Here is a 14,446-nt window from a genome sequence, read left to right as displayed (position 1 = left end):
AACTTGCCCAAATTGACAAACTTTCCATTTAATGAGTTGTATTTATTGTGGAAAATCGGAACCCATTCACATTTTAATATGGATCACAAAAACAAGAAATTTTCACTGTTCCCCATATATCATCGCTTCACAGTTACCCAATGGGTCTATTTATGAAGATTGTCAAATTACACAGAACCATGACAAGTTACCAAAAAGCTTTGTTCGCGGCAAATGTTGACCATAAAATATGCTACAAATAACAGTAGAATAAACATTTATCTGGTGAATGGTAACTCATAAAAATGCAATAATAGTTTTTATTGCAAATTTACTCTGACTGTTATAAAACAAACAAATATCCATTAAAAGAGGTAGAGTTATCAGAAGTCTTCCAAAATATAGTAACACGTGTAAAGAATTAGAAACCATGAAATATGAGGGAATGAGACGATTATGTTCATGCATTATGATTTTATTGCGATTGTTTCATAGTTCCTGCTGATCCACCGTTACCCTCTCTCCCCTATAGCTGAGAAACAAAAAATAACTTGTATGGAACCGACACTGTGCTGATAGTTCTGAAGCAAGGAGTGTAATAAAAGCATCTTCGTGCTTGGCTTCCAGTTCTTCCAACTACTCGGTATCTTGGTTAGCAAAATAACCTATTTTTCGCCTAATAATGATGAAATCAACATTTCAACAATCAACGTGGGAATAAGTATGACTAGTCTTGCGTAAACTCGAAGTACCCCGTAAACTTTTCGACCTAACAAAATCCGACTCAACTCGACTCTCATCGGACGGGATGCGGCAGGCATCAAAGTGGAAAAACGTTGCGGCCTTCCTGCACAAAAGTACTATCCTACAGAAAATCCCGCACAGCTCTAGATGGAGTACCATCCACCGCAGGCAGGCTGCAGTAACAGCGGGTTCTGTTCTATAGTATGACGGGCAGCGCTAAAACAAGTTGCAAGTTGTTTGAAACCGATCCCCACCCATCCCGAGAGTCTCCGAAACCGGATGAAAACTTTAAATTCAACTTCAGCTCAGTAGCAGCAGCACAGAGCTGCTGTCAGCAGTTCTACCGATCGCCGTGAGGTCGGACTCCATGCATCCATGCACTTCAATGGTGGGGAAAGGATGTCAAATTCAATTTGCAACTCGAGAAAACTTTTTATTTTCTCTGTTCTTCTCTCTCACTATGTTTGAATCGTACCGACTGAATACCGTTGCTTTGTCTGAGGGGGCTCTGTCCTTTGGAATTTGAGTGTCACTATCACGGAAGAAACGACTGTAGCCGCCTTGGTAAGCAGGGCTGGTTATATCACTTTATTACTGTTCCAGTGCTGCCAGAATCGGTTAATCGATCAGGTAGGCCTTATGTTTTCGTTATATTGCTAGATGAATTTTGTAATTTCAAATTGAAATTGATTGTCAAAACCTATACCACAACGAACACATTTTGATTTTTCCGACGTTTCGATATGAAGTAGCACACTCTTCAGGGGAAAAACGTTATTTTGTTTGCACGTTAAGTGACTTTTTAAAGCTAATCGTCGTTGTGAAGTTGAGCGGTGGTTAGTATACATATTCAATTGAGCGAATGAGACGAGAGCATCTGCGAAAGGCACTAGATGCACGTTATTTATCTTAATTATGAACATCAACGGTCCTAAGTGGCTTCCTTGGGGTATTCCTGACATACAAGCAAATGAAATGAAATGCCTAGCATTGCATGAAGTAGCGTTAACCCACTACTTATTATGTAAAATCTCGAAATGAAAATCGAACATTCTTCACGGTAAGAAGTGTACAAGCCAAATAAAACAGAGCGAAGCACACACAGCAGAGAGTATGAGAAGTGAGCTCCACCCTTAACAGTGGCAGTGCTGTCAAATTTTATCTCACTTTCACACATACACGTTGTTGCCACTCACGGGATATTTGGGTTGCTTGAGTTCTCCTAAATCGTTTTGATTGGTGACTGAACTTTTACACATAGTTTGAAAATTTATTGATACTCATGACTTTGTGCAACCCTGATTATAATGTACGAAAGTTTTTATCAATTTGCTTCACCCAAATTTCTGAAAAATCACAAAAAATGTTTTTACGCTGAGACCCGAACCACCTCCCCTCTCCTTAAAACAACGTGGATTTGAATGTTTCGTGTTCCACTCGTCAGTGATTGACAACAACTTGCAACAAGTTACATGACATATCCAAACTAATTATATGTAGCAAATTCATTTTTAATAATGCTCATTCCTTAAAAAGCAGCAGTTTACATGTGCTGAGACACTTTCTATGGCCCCTTGCTATTTCTGAAATTTAAAAACTTAATGTGATATCACAGAGAACAGACGTCCATCTTCAGCATTCAAACTTGTGTAAAAATCTCTAACGGTTTCGAAGGCAGTTGGGATATCCAAACCATGTGCGCTACTGTCGTCATGTTTTTTTGTGGCTGATGAGTTCGACTGAATTGACAGCCGTTGTTCCTCTACCCAGTCAAACTAGTCCGGAACCGGGTCGGAGTTCCAGTATGATTCCAGCTCAAATGCATGAACCTATAGACTCGGAATCGGTTGTTTTCTTTGAGCAAGATACTGAATCCATTCAAAATTTCGAACCGGTTCCGAATGGATTTGACGGATAGTTGGGATAAGTTGGCTTGGCGGCGCTAGTGTTTGTCGTATAGTAATTCAAATGTTTACACACGTTTTTTAAATATTTTTGCTCGATCATGGATGTCTGTTCTCTGTGGTGATATTTTTAACTGTTTTGTTGTTCGTGGTAGTGGCTCGTACTGAACTTGTTAATCTATATCTCCAGAACGAGAAGCCGAATAAAACAATTCCTTAGATATAAGGCTGACTGGAAAGATACGGCATTGTAATCGATTGAATGCATTTGATGCAAAATTAATATTTTTTCAGAAATCTGTGCCCAAAAGGACATCTTTGGATTCCATAAAATAAGTTGAACATTCTAGTATCCTGATGACTAATTAAGGTGCAGGTAGAATTAAAACGAAAGCTGAAAGCAGAAAAGAATGGAAACTCTAGAAAGTTAACTATTCTTCAAATAATGGGATTTTTACAAACATTTCAGAATTTTCTGAAACAATGATTCTCAAATTCGTCTAATCTGCTTCATTCATTTACTTCATTTAAATAATTTTTATCTCGAATTTAATTTCATATACTCATTTTTTTCAGATTGTTAATTTTGTGATTTTATTCACATTCTTTATTTTATGCTTATATATAAGACTAATTTTTAATTTCATTTCATTTATTTGAGTTTATTTAATTCATTTCATCTATTTTATTCGTTTCATTCTTTAGAGGAATTCGGATCAGTTTGTCCATTTAATGCATTTAACTTATTTTATTCATTGTTTTCAGTTTATGAATTTTCTCTATTTTCTCTATTTATACATTTTATTCAATTCCTTCATTTTAATGTTCTTTTTACTTTTTTAAATTCATGCATTTTGATTATTTCATCCAAATTAATATTTTTTCACAATGGGGTGAGCGCAGCGTAGTTGGTAAATCGATGGCCTTGCACGCAGCGCACCTGGGTGCGAGTCCCGACCCCGCACATAGGGTTAAAACATTTTCACAAGAGATTTTTCTAACCTGAAGAGGCGAATGACCTTATGGTTAAAACCTCTATAATCGAAATAAAAAATTTTTACACAAAATAATTTTTTTTATCTTATAACTTTTTCAGTACTGTTTAATTGTTCATTTCATTAATATAATTAATTTCTCAGTTCTGTTCTTTTTTGTAATTAAATCCATTCATTTTATAGATTTTATTAATTTTGTCCATTTGGTTTATTTATTTTAATCATTTTTTTCGTTTATTATTTCAAATTTAATTCAATTTACCAATCTTGTGGTTATTGAACGGCTGTCTCAGTCCTGTTCAAGCAAAACTAATTTTTTTTATTGTCCGACGTTTCGGCCTTTGGGTTAAGCCTTTTTCAAGGGAGATAAGGTCTATCGTTTTTCAATGTGGTGTAGCTGTACATAACCGTAACAAAAAGAGAACTCATTTCCTCTAAAAAAGGCTTAAAACAAAGACCGAAACGTCGGTCAATCTTTATTTATCTTATTAATCTTATTCATCTTATTCATCCTATCTATTTCCTTCCTTTTATTCATTTTGTTCATTTTATTCAATAACGAAATGATTTTTATTTTGCTTTATTTATTTTATTTTATTCATCCATTTAGTTTATTTTCTTCATTTTATTATTTTTATGCATTTCTTTAACGTTACTCATTTTATTAATTTCATTATTCTAAATATCCTAATTTCATAAATTTTAATTATTTTTTATATCATGCTAATTTAATTAATTTTATTCACTAAACTTGTTCAGTTAATTTAACTAATATACTTAGTTTGATTAGCATAATAAATTTAGTAGGGGAAAGAGGGTAACAGTGGAACTATGAAAACAATACGTTTTCATAGTTCCACATTCCACTGTTACCCTCTTTCCCCTACGTTTAAATAATTTATTGCTTATCACTTCAACTAGTTATTTTACTTCAATAAATTGTAATGAAATAATTATTAAATTAGTTAAATTTATTAACTTCAATAATGGCATTGAATTCGTTTAATTAATTTAGTTCTTTTAATTCATTTAATTCATTTAATTCATTTACAGGGAGGACCCGATTTTATAAGGCCCAGATTTTGTCTACCGCTTTATCAGCCACCGCTTTTTTCTACCCCCGATTTTATCAGCTTTTTGACCCGAATTTTTCCGCCTCATATAAAAATTGATAGTTGGAAGTTTAATGGATTCCAGCAGACGAACCAAGTTGCATTCGAGTAAATCCTTTTTTGAGCATATTTTGCTTGTCTTAGAGATCCGAAATATGCAAAAAAGAAAATTTTAATCTTTGTGGAAATTTTGCATTGTCAGACCCCCTTAAGAGAAATTTAAATTGAATAATCACAAAGGGGTGTGATGCTATATCTAGGGACTAAAGACGAATATTTTTAGAGCTTCACTTTATTAAAAAGAAGAAAAAATTTTGTCACGATTTTGTCATTGTTCCCGTTTTATCCTAAAATTCATCAAGGGGCTGATAAAAACGGATCTTCGCTGCAATTTATTTGATTCACTTATTTCATGTAAATCATTGATTAATTCAATTGATTTAACTCATTTAATCGATTTAATTCATTAAATTCATTAGATTTGTTAAATTCATTAAATTCATTAAATTCATTTAAATCATTAAATTCCTTCAAATCATTAAATTCATTCAAATCATTAAATTCAATCAAATCATTAAATTCATTCAAATCATTAAATTCGTTCATATCATTAAATTCGTTCATATCATTAAATTCATTCCAATCATTAAATTCATTGTATTCATTAAATTCATTGTATTCATTAAATTCATTGTATTCATTAAATTCATTGTATTCATTAAAATCATTGTATTCATTAAAATCATTGTATTCATTAAATTCATTGTATTCATTAAATTCATTGTATTCATCAAATTCACTGTATTCATTAAATTCATTGTATTCATTAAATTCATTGAATTCATTAAATTCACTAAATTCATTAAATTCATTAAATTCATTGTATTCATTACAATCATTGTATTCATTAAATTCATTCAAATCATCAAATTCATTCCAATCATTAAATTCATTCAAATCGTTAAATTCATTCAAATCATTAAATTCATTCAAATCATTAAATTCATTCCAATCATTAAATTCATTCAAATCATTAAATTCATTCAAATCATTAAATTCATTCAAATTATTAAATTCATTCAAATCATTAAATTCATTCAAATCATTAAGTTCATTCAAATCATTAAATTCATTCAAATCATTAAATTCAATGAAATCATTAAATTCAATCAAATCATTAAATTCATTCAAATCATTAAATTCATTCAAATTCGTTCAAATCATTAAATTCATTCAAATCATTAAATTCATTCCAATCATTAAAATCATTGTATTCATTAAATTCATTGTATTCATTAAATTCACTAAATTCATTAAATTCATTAAATTCATTAAATTCATTAAATTCATTAAATTCATTAAATTCATTAAATTCATTGTATTCATTACAATCATTGTATTCATTACAATCATTGTATTCATTAAATTCATTCAAATCATCAAATTCATTCCAATCATTAAATTCATTCAAATCATTAAATTCATTCAAATCGTTAAATTCATTCAAATCATTAAATTCATTCAAATCATTAAATTCATTCCAATCATTAAATTCATTCAAATCATCAAATTCATTCAAATTATTAAATTCATTCAAATCATTAAATTCATTCAAATCATTAAGTTCATTCAAATCATTAAATTCAATGAAATCATTAAATTCAATCAAATCATTAAATTCATTCAAATCATTAAATTCATTCAAATTCGTTCAAATCATTAAATTCATTCAAATCATTAAATTCATTCCAATCATTAAAATCATTGTATTCATTAAATTCATTGTATTCATTAAAATCATTGTATTCATTAAATTCGTTGTATTCATTAAATTCATTGTATTCATTAAATTCATTGTATTCATTAAATTCATTGTATTCATTAAATTCATTGTATTCATTAAATTCATTGTATTCATTAAATTCATTGTATTCATTAAATTCATTGTATTCATTAAATTCATTGCATTCATTAAATTCATTGTATTCATTAAATTCATTGTATTCATTAAATTCATTGTATTCATTAAATTCATTGTATTCATCAAATTCACTGTATTCATTAAATTCACTGTATTCATTAAATTCATTGTATTCATTAAATTCATTGAATTCATTAAATTCACTAAATTCATTAAATTCATTAAATTCATTAAATTCATTAAATTCATTAAATTCATTAAATTCATTAAATTCATTAAATTCATTAAATTCATTAAATTCATTAAATTCATTAAATTCATTAAATTCATTAAATTCATTAAATTCATTAAATTCATTAAATTCATTAAATTCATTAAATTCATTAAATTCATTAAATTCATTAAATTCATTAAATTCATTAAATTCATTAAATTCATTAAATTCATTAAATTCATTAAATTCATTAAATCCATTAAATTCATTAAATTCATTAAATTCATTAAATTCATTAAATTCATTAAGTTCATTAAATTCATTAAATTCATTAAATTCATTAAATTCATTAAATTCATTAAATTCATTAAATTCATTAAATTCATTAAATTCATTAAATTCATTAAATTCATTAAATTCATTAAATTCATTAAATTCATTAAATTCATTAAATTCATTAAATTCATTAAATTCATTAAATTCATTAAATTCATTAAATTCATTAAATTCATTAATTTCATTAAATTCATTAAATTCATTAAATTCATTAAATTCATTAAATTCATTAAATTCATTAAGTTCATTAAATTCATTAAATTCATTAAATTCATTAAATTCATTAAATTCATTAAATTCATTAAATTCATTAAATTCATTAAATTCATTAAATGCATTAAATGCATTAAATGCATTAAATGCATTAAATTCATTAAATTCATTAAATTCATTAAATTCATTAAATTCATTAAATTCATTAAATTCATTAAATTCATTAAATTCATTAAATTCATTAAATTCATTACCGATTACCGAGACCGATTCAACCAAACTTATTCTCAAATGTGTTGCGCCTCCGTGAATGGCTATTTAATTTCATCCTGATCCGACTTCCGGTACCGGAGTTACAGGTTGTGGCGTGCGATCACATAGCAAATTGCGATTCAAACCGATACTCCGATGAAAACAAAAAAGATAAAAATTTCGCTAAAATGTCTCTCAAACAACTTAAATTTGCTGTTCTAGGTCACCGACGGTCAACCAAACTTTCGTTGACTACATTGACCACCATAGAGGGTTCCGAAAGTGCCCGGGAAAAGCGGCCATCTTTCAAAATTGACGAACTCACATCAGTTTCCCGGAAATGGTTGGGCCGATTTTCACAAACTTAGTCCCAAATGATAGCTATAATATCCCCACAGATGTCCATAAAATTTCGTATGGATCGCTTATATGGGTCCGGAAATATAGACTAAACCGTCCGGTCACATATGAAATTCCCATATAAGCCGGAACTCAATTTTTTTCAAAGGGGGGACCCCATGAAATTTCGGAGTTGGGAACCCGAAAATGATTGTGGAAAGACAACGGAGTGTTTGTGTCACGTGATTTATTTGGAAGTGTTCGCGATGAATTCATGTGATCTCGGATCAGCATCGTTCATTTTGTTTGTCTCTGGATTCGGGAGCTGACACGTAAAACCACATTTAAGAGAAAGGGGAGCAATTTTTTTCTCAAACAGTGCTAGCGGATATCAAGACGATAGAGTAAAGTGCGAATTTTCGTCCTGTTGGGGAGGGTGCCTCACTGGTTCGTTGAATGCTCGGCCTACGGTCGAGGGGATGCGTGGGGATTTGCATCGACAGCTTCGTTGGTGGGAGCCAAGGTAGGAGCACGGATGCCCTCGGACCAGTGGGGTGATCGTGTTTGGACGAGTCGGGTGCCGCTGTTGTTGCCATACCTTTTGACACAGCGCGTTGAGCGGAGATGGCTGGTGCTGCTCTGGTCGGCGGCTTCGGGTGGGTAGGGTTTTTTTTTTTTTTTTTACAATGGAGAAGACCTTTATGTCCTAGCCCAGTACACGTGCTAACGGTAGGGTCCAATCTACCACACGGGGTGCACTGGGGGCGTGTCGGACTCGAATGGTGACCAGCCATTAATACCGACTAAACTCCATTGGGCTCCGCCATCATTCCTCCCAGGAACTACCTCTCGGTATTACTTCTGGGGGGATGGCTGTACTGAATGTACTAATTCACTCTCACTCACGCGATCATACATCCTGTATGAGGCTTACTTGGGTGCTCTCTCAATCACCCTTTGATTCACTCTCAAACACTCCCACATGAGGCTGACTTTTGTGCTCACCTTTTACGTTCCATGCGAGGCTGACTTGTGTGCTCACCTTACTCATTCCTTGCTAGGCTTACTTTTGTGCTCGCCCTACCCATCCATGTGAGGCTGACTTGGGTGCTCACCCTATCACCTGATTCACTCTCAATCGTGCCACTCTATTGTACCTTTGTCACTCCCTCTGGCATCCCATGTGGGACATTTTCCTTAGGCCCCACTTCTGACATACCATGCGAGGCTGACTTTTGTGCTCACCTTTTTCATTCCTTGCTAGGCTGACTTTTGTGCTAGCCTCTACCAACCTGTGAGGCTGACTTTTATGCTCACCCTTAACATGCAATGTGAGACTGACTTGGATGCTCACCCTTTCACTCCTCTGCCACGCCATGAGGCATCGATAGCTTAGTTCCAACATACTACGCTACGACCCTCCCGTCTTGGCATGAGGCAGTCCACTTATACACCTATACACTCACTCTTCTGTCTTGCTTCGGGGTGGCTGGGTTTACCCCTTACGCGGTTGCCATTCGCTGCGCCAACCTACCTCGGCATGAACAGACCATTCACTCTCTTATTTTGCGCTTGGCCTTTTTCGCTCCAGCTAACCAATCACTAGTAAGCCGTGCCCGCCGTCTGTTGCTCGGTTCGCCAGATTACCTGTAGCCTACTGGCAATCTGGATGGTAGCAGCCGAGACTGCGTTCCACTTCTCCACCGTTTGACACATCCGCTGAATAAGGGTATCCGGGGTTGTGTCCCAGCCACAGACGTCAAGCATTGCTCTTCTTTCGACGTCGAACCGATGACATACGAACAGTATGTGTTCGGCAGTTTCATCTACACCTGGGCAGTCCGGGCAGACTGGGACCTCCGCGTGCCCGAACCTGTGGAGGTACTGACGGAAACAGCCATGGCCTGACAGGAATTGTGTCAGGTGGAAGTGAACTTCCCCATGGGGTCTTCCCACCCAGCTCGATATGCTAGGTATCAGCCGGTGGGTCCACCTACCTTTCGAGGAGTTGTCCCACTCACGCTGCCATCTGGCGACCGAGGTCACCCTGGTGCGCTCGCGGGCTCCCCTATTTCCACGTAGCTCAAAGCACTCCTCATCTTCCCGAATGACCAGCCCGACTGGCATCATGCTCGCTATCACGCAGGATGCATCGTGTGATACCGTGCGGTAGGCAGATATCACTCTGAGGCACATCACGCGGTAGGTGCTCTCCAGTTTCTGTAGGTAACTGGTTACCCTCAGTGCTCTTGACCATGACGGGCCGCCGTACCTGAGGATAGATACGGCAACGCCTGCCAGTAACCTACGTCTACTGGCGCACACCTTTGAGCTGTTGGACATCATTCTCGATAGTGCCGCAACAGCAGTCGACGCTCTCTTGCACGTATAGTCGACATGGCTGCCGAAGGTCAGCTTGTCGTCTATGATGACTCCGAGAGACTTCAGACTTCGCTGTGAAGTGATCGCGACTTCTCCCACATGGATAACTGCATGTTGTGCCGACTTGCGGTTGTTGACGATAACTACCTCCGTCTTATGATGAGCGAGCTCCAGGCCTCTCGCGCTCATCCATTCCTCCACCGTGCTAATCGCGTGTTCTGCGGTTAGTTCTACCTCAGGAATTGACTCCCCGTAGACCTCCAGGGTTACGTCGTCGGCAAAGCCGACGATCTTGACCCCAGGAGGGAACTTCAGTTTCAGAACCCCGTCATACATGAGGTTCCATAGCACCGGGCCTAGGATCGAGCCCTGCGGGACTCCGGCGGTAATCGGAACCCTTTTCTGACCGGCATCGGTCTCGTATATCAGTACGCGGTTTTGGAAGTAACTTTCCAGGATCCGGTACAGACCCACCGGTAGGCTAAGCCGGTGTAACGAGAGCGCGATGGCATCCCAGCTTGCGCTGTTAAATGCGTTCTTCACGTCAAGTGTCACTAACGCGCAGTATCGAATACCTCGCCTTTTTCGTTGGATCGCTATCTCGGCAGTATTTATCACTGAGTTGAGAGCGTCCACTGTGGACTTACCCTTCCGAAAGCCAAACTGGTTGCTTGACAGACCGTCCGTACCTTCCGCGTACGGGGTGAGCCTGTTGAGGATGATCCTCTCAAGCAGTTTGCCAGTCGTGTCTATCAGACAGATTGGTCTGTACGCCGATGGGTCGCCTGGCGGCTTCCCGGGCTTCGGCAACAGCACCAGTTTCTGCCTTTTCCATCTATCGGGGAAACGGCACTCGTCAAGGCATCTCTGCATAGCTAGCCTGAACATGTTCGGGTTCGCTATGATCGCTGCCTTGAGAGCGTTGTTTGGAACTCCATCCGGCCCTGGAGCTTAGTTCATTGCTAGGGATTTAGCCACTGCGAGTAGTTCTTCATTCGTCACTGAAGCCACCATTTCGACCGTGCCCGCACTGTCTCGTAGTGCAGGTGGCCAGGGGCTTGTGGCTCGAGACGGGAAGAGTACTTCGATAATCGTTGCCAACCGGTCCGGAGACCGTTCTGGGGGTGAGGAGCCCCCTTTGGTCTTGGCCATCACAATCCGGTAGGCGTCACCCCACGGATTCGCGTTGGGACTCTCACACAGGTTGTCGAAACACGCTCTCTTGCTGCTTTTAATAGCCTTGTTAAGGGCTAATTTCGCAGCTCGAAACGCTTCACGGCGGTTCTCTCTTGCATCCTCGGTGCGAGCTCTTTGCATCCTACGTCTAGCTCTGAGACAGGCTGACCGTAGAGCTGCAATCTCGGCACTCCACCAGTATACCGGGCATCTACCGTTTCTTGGCAGTGTTTTTCTCGGCATAGTGGCGTCGCACGCGCGTGATAGAACAGCTACCAGCGCATCCCCGCTTAGACTGTCGGTGTTGGCCTCCAGTCCCAGGGCCGCGGTGAAAGCTTCGCTGTCGAAGTGATTGGACTTCCACCCGCGTACCTGACAGGGATCTCCCGCCCTCGGATGCTGCACACCATAGTTGATCTTAAAGCGGATTGCTAGATGATCGCTATGGGTGTAGCCTTCGTCTACCCTCCATTCCATGCCTGGAGCCAGACTCGGGCTGGCAAAGGTCAAATCAATCCACGCCTCCACTCCGTTTCTACGGAATGTACTAGCGGAGCCATCATTAGCTAGCACAGTATCGAGTTTCGCAAACGCTTCCATTAGCGCTTGACCCCTGCTATTTGTACAGCGGCTGCCCCACTCCACTGCCCAAGCGTTGAAGTCTCCCGCTATTACTGCCGGTTTCCGGCCCACGAGGTCCGACGAGAGCCTGTCGATCATCTGGTAGAACTGTTCTATTGGCCACCTTGGTGGGGCGTAGCAGCTGCAATAGAACACACCATTGATCTTGGCAATCGCCACACCCTCGGCGGAGGGGTGTATTACCTCTTGAACCGGGAACCTTCCCGTTGTACAGATTGCCACCATTCCAGACCCGTCCGACACCCAATTGCCGTTGCCGGCAGGGATGCTGTACGGGTCTGATAAGAGGGCGACATCTGTCCTCGACTCCGAGACCGACTGCCACAGCAGCTGTTGGGCTGCTGCACAATGGTTAAGATTTAGCTGTGTGACTCTCACGGCTTCTTCTTATTTAACTCGCCGAAGGGACACGAAGGTCCGCCCATAGCATGTTTATGGGCTTGCTTCTTAGCGGTGCAGATAAGGCACTTATATGCCTTAGTGCACCCCCGCTCTTTATGCCCCTCCTCGCCGCATCGACGACATAGCTTGCTCCTGTCTATGCCTTTGCATTCGTAAGCTTTATGGCCGGATTCTAGGCACCGATAGCACCTGTCCACTGAAGGCGGCTGGGGTATACTAATAGGGCATACCGACCAGCCGATCTTCAGCTTCCCTTTCTCGGTTACCTTTTTGGCATCCGCATTCAGTAGCCTGAGGTAGGCTACTTGGGTGCCAGAGGGTCCGTCCCTCAATCGCACAGAGGCCCGCTCGATTGTGACGCCGCAGTGCTCCTTGACGGCTGCGACGACGTCTTCTGCGGTCGTGAACTCGTCCAAGTGCTTGCACTGGAGAGTTGTTTCCGCACCTAGCGACCTGATTTGGGCGCCCTCACCAAGGACCTCTTGGGCCAAGGCCTTATATACTGCACTTGATTGTGCGCCTCGCTTCAGCACCAGGAGCATCTCTCCCGTGTTGGTGCGTCTTACGCTACGCACATCCTGCCCAAGGGCCGAGAGACTTTCGGCCGCCTTCATCGATTTAAGGACATCGGCGTATTTGTCCTTGTCGGTTTTTAACCACAAGGCTTCGCCTCTGTCCTTGGCCTTCCTCGCAGGCCGCGGTATCTCCGGTTTCGGTGCCGGCTTTTTCTTGGTAACCAGCGTCCAGGGGTTTGAGCCCCCCTACCCCGGTCGTGCCGGGTTGCTGGTACCATCGCTCTCCACCGCGAGGTCACTCTCGCCCTCGCTTACCTCACCCAGGCGGCGTTTGACCTTGACGGTTGCACGCCGAGTGGTGTCGGTTTTGGCACCCTCGCCTGGCGACTTCCTAGGGCGCTTCGCATTCGATGCCGTCTTGCGATTGCCCTTTCCCTTTCCCTTTGAGGGGAACTCGGTCGCCGCTCCGATCGACGTGGCTGCTCCGTAGAAGGTAAAGGCCACTGTCTGTGAACCTCTATCGACCTTCTCTCTTTCCTCCCTATTGGAGGCCACTGTCTGGGTTTCTCTGTCGGGCCTCTCCCGACATTCCACCCTCTCAACATAGGCCTGCTGTTCCTGTCTTGCGACACGAACAGCTTTCCGGAGCTCCAAGAGGCTCAACTTCAACTCCTTGGCTATGTTCTGCTTTGCGCTAGCGAAGTCGATTATAGAATCGAGTTGCTTCGCTACTTTGCGCATCGCAGCTATTGGCCCCTCCGATGCATTGGTAGGGATATTGCCTACCGCTGCTGGGGGGTCACTGGTGCTTTCGGATGCAGCACTCATCGCTCTACTACTCTCCCCATGGGGGGGAGACCTCGCCAAACCACCTCTTGCGAAGGGGTTTGGCACCTCCGTCTGTTTGTTTTTATTTTTATTTACCTCCATGTATAGTCCCACGAGTAGCGCGAGAAATATATGTCCGCCACGCCAGAGCTCCGCATTAGCGTGGTAAGGGACGCTTACTGTGGGGGTTGCCCAGGTACCCCACAGGCTCCGTTAACGATCGAGCATCTTTTCACCCCCTCGATCACTCATCCCTCGGCACGGGTCGCTTCACGCCTTGGAATTGGGGTTATGCCCTACCTTGCTTTACGTGGTGATCTCGGCCCGGATCATCACAACCATCCTCCTTTACCAGGGCTTTGGACCTGTAGCTCTGGTTCTCAATAGTTCCATGTACGTATGTTATTACAGACGTGCTACTATTGAGATCCGTCATTCGCTAGCGGAGTGGGTGGGTAGGGTGATGGTAGCGATGTGGTGGGGATGGGCTCA

General features: G+C 40.2%; 1 protein-coding gene across 1 annotated transcript in view; it reads right to left on the bottom strand.

Annotated features, from left to right (window-relative positions):
* Positions 1-14,446, bottom strand: part of LOC131688487 (exostosin-1) — a 501,100-nt gene that overhangs the window by 192,668 nt on the left and 293,986 nt on the right. The gene's annotated exons all lie outside the window — the stretch shown is intronic.

Source organism: Topomyia yanbarensis, chromosome 3 (assembly GCF_030247195.1).
Source record: "Topomyia yanbarensis strain Yona2022 chromosome 3, ASM3024719v1, whole genome shotgun sequence".
NCBI lineage: Eukaryota > Metazoa > Arthropoda > Insecta > Diptera > Culicidae > Topomyia > Topomyia yanbarensis.
Note: the sequence above shows the minus strand (reverse complement) of the source record. Positions and strands in the feature narration are given on the sequence as shown.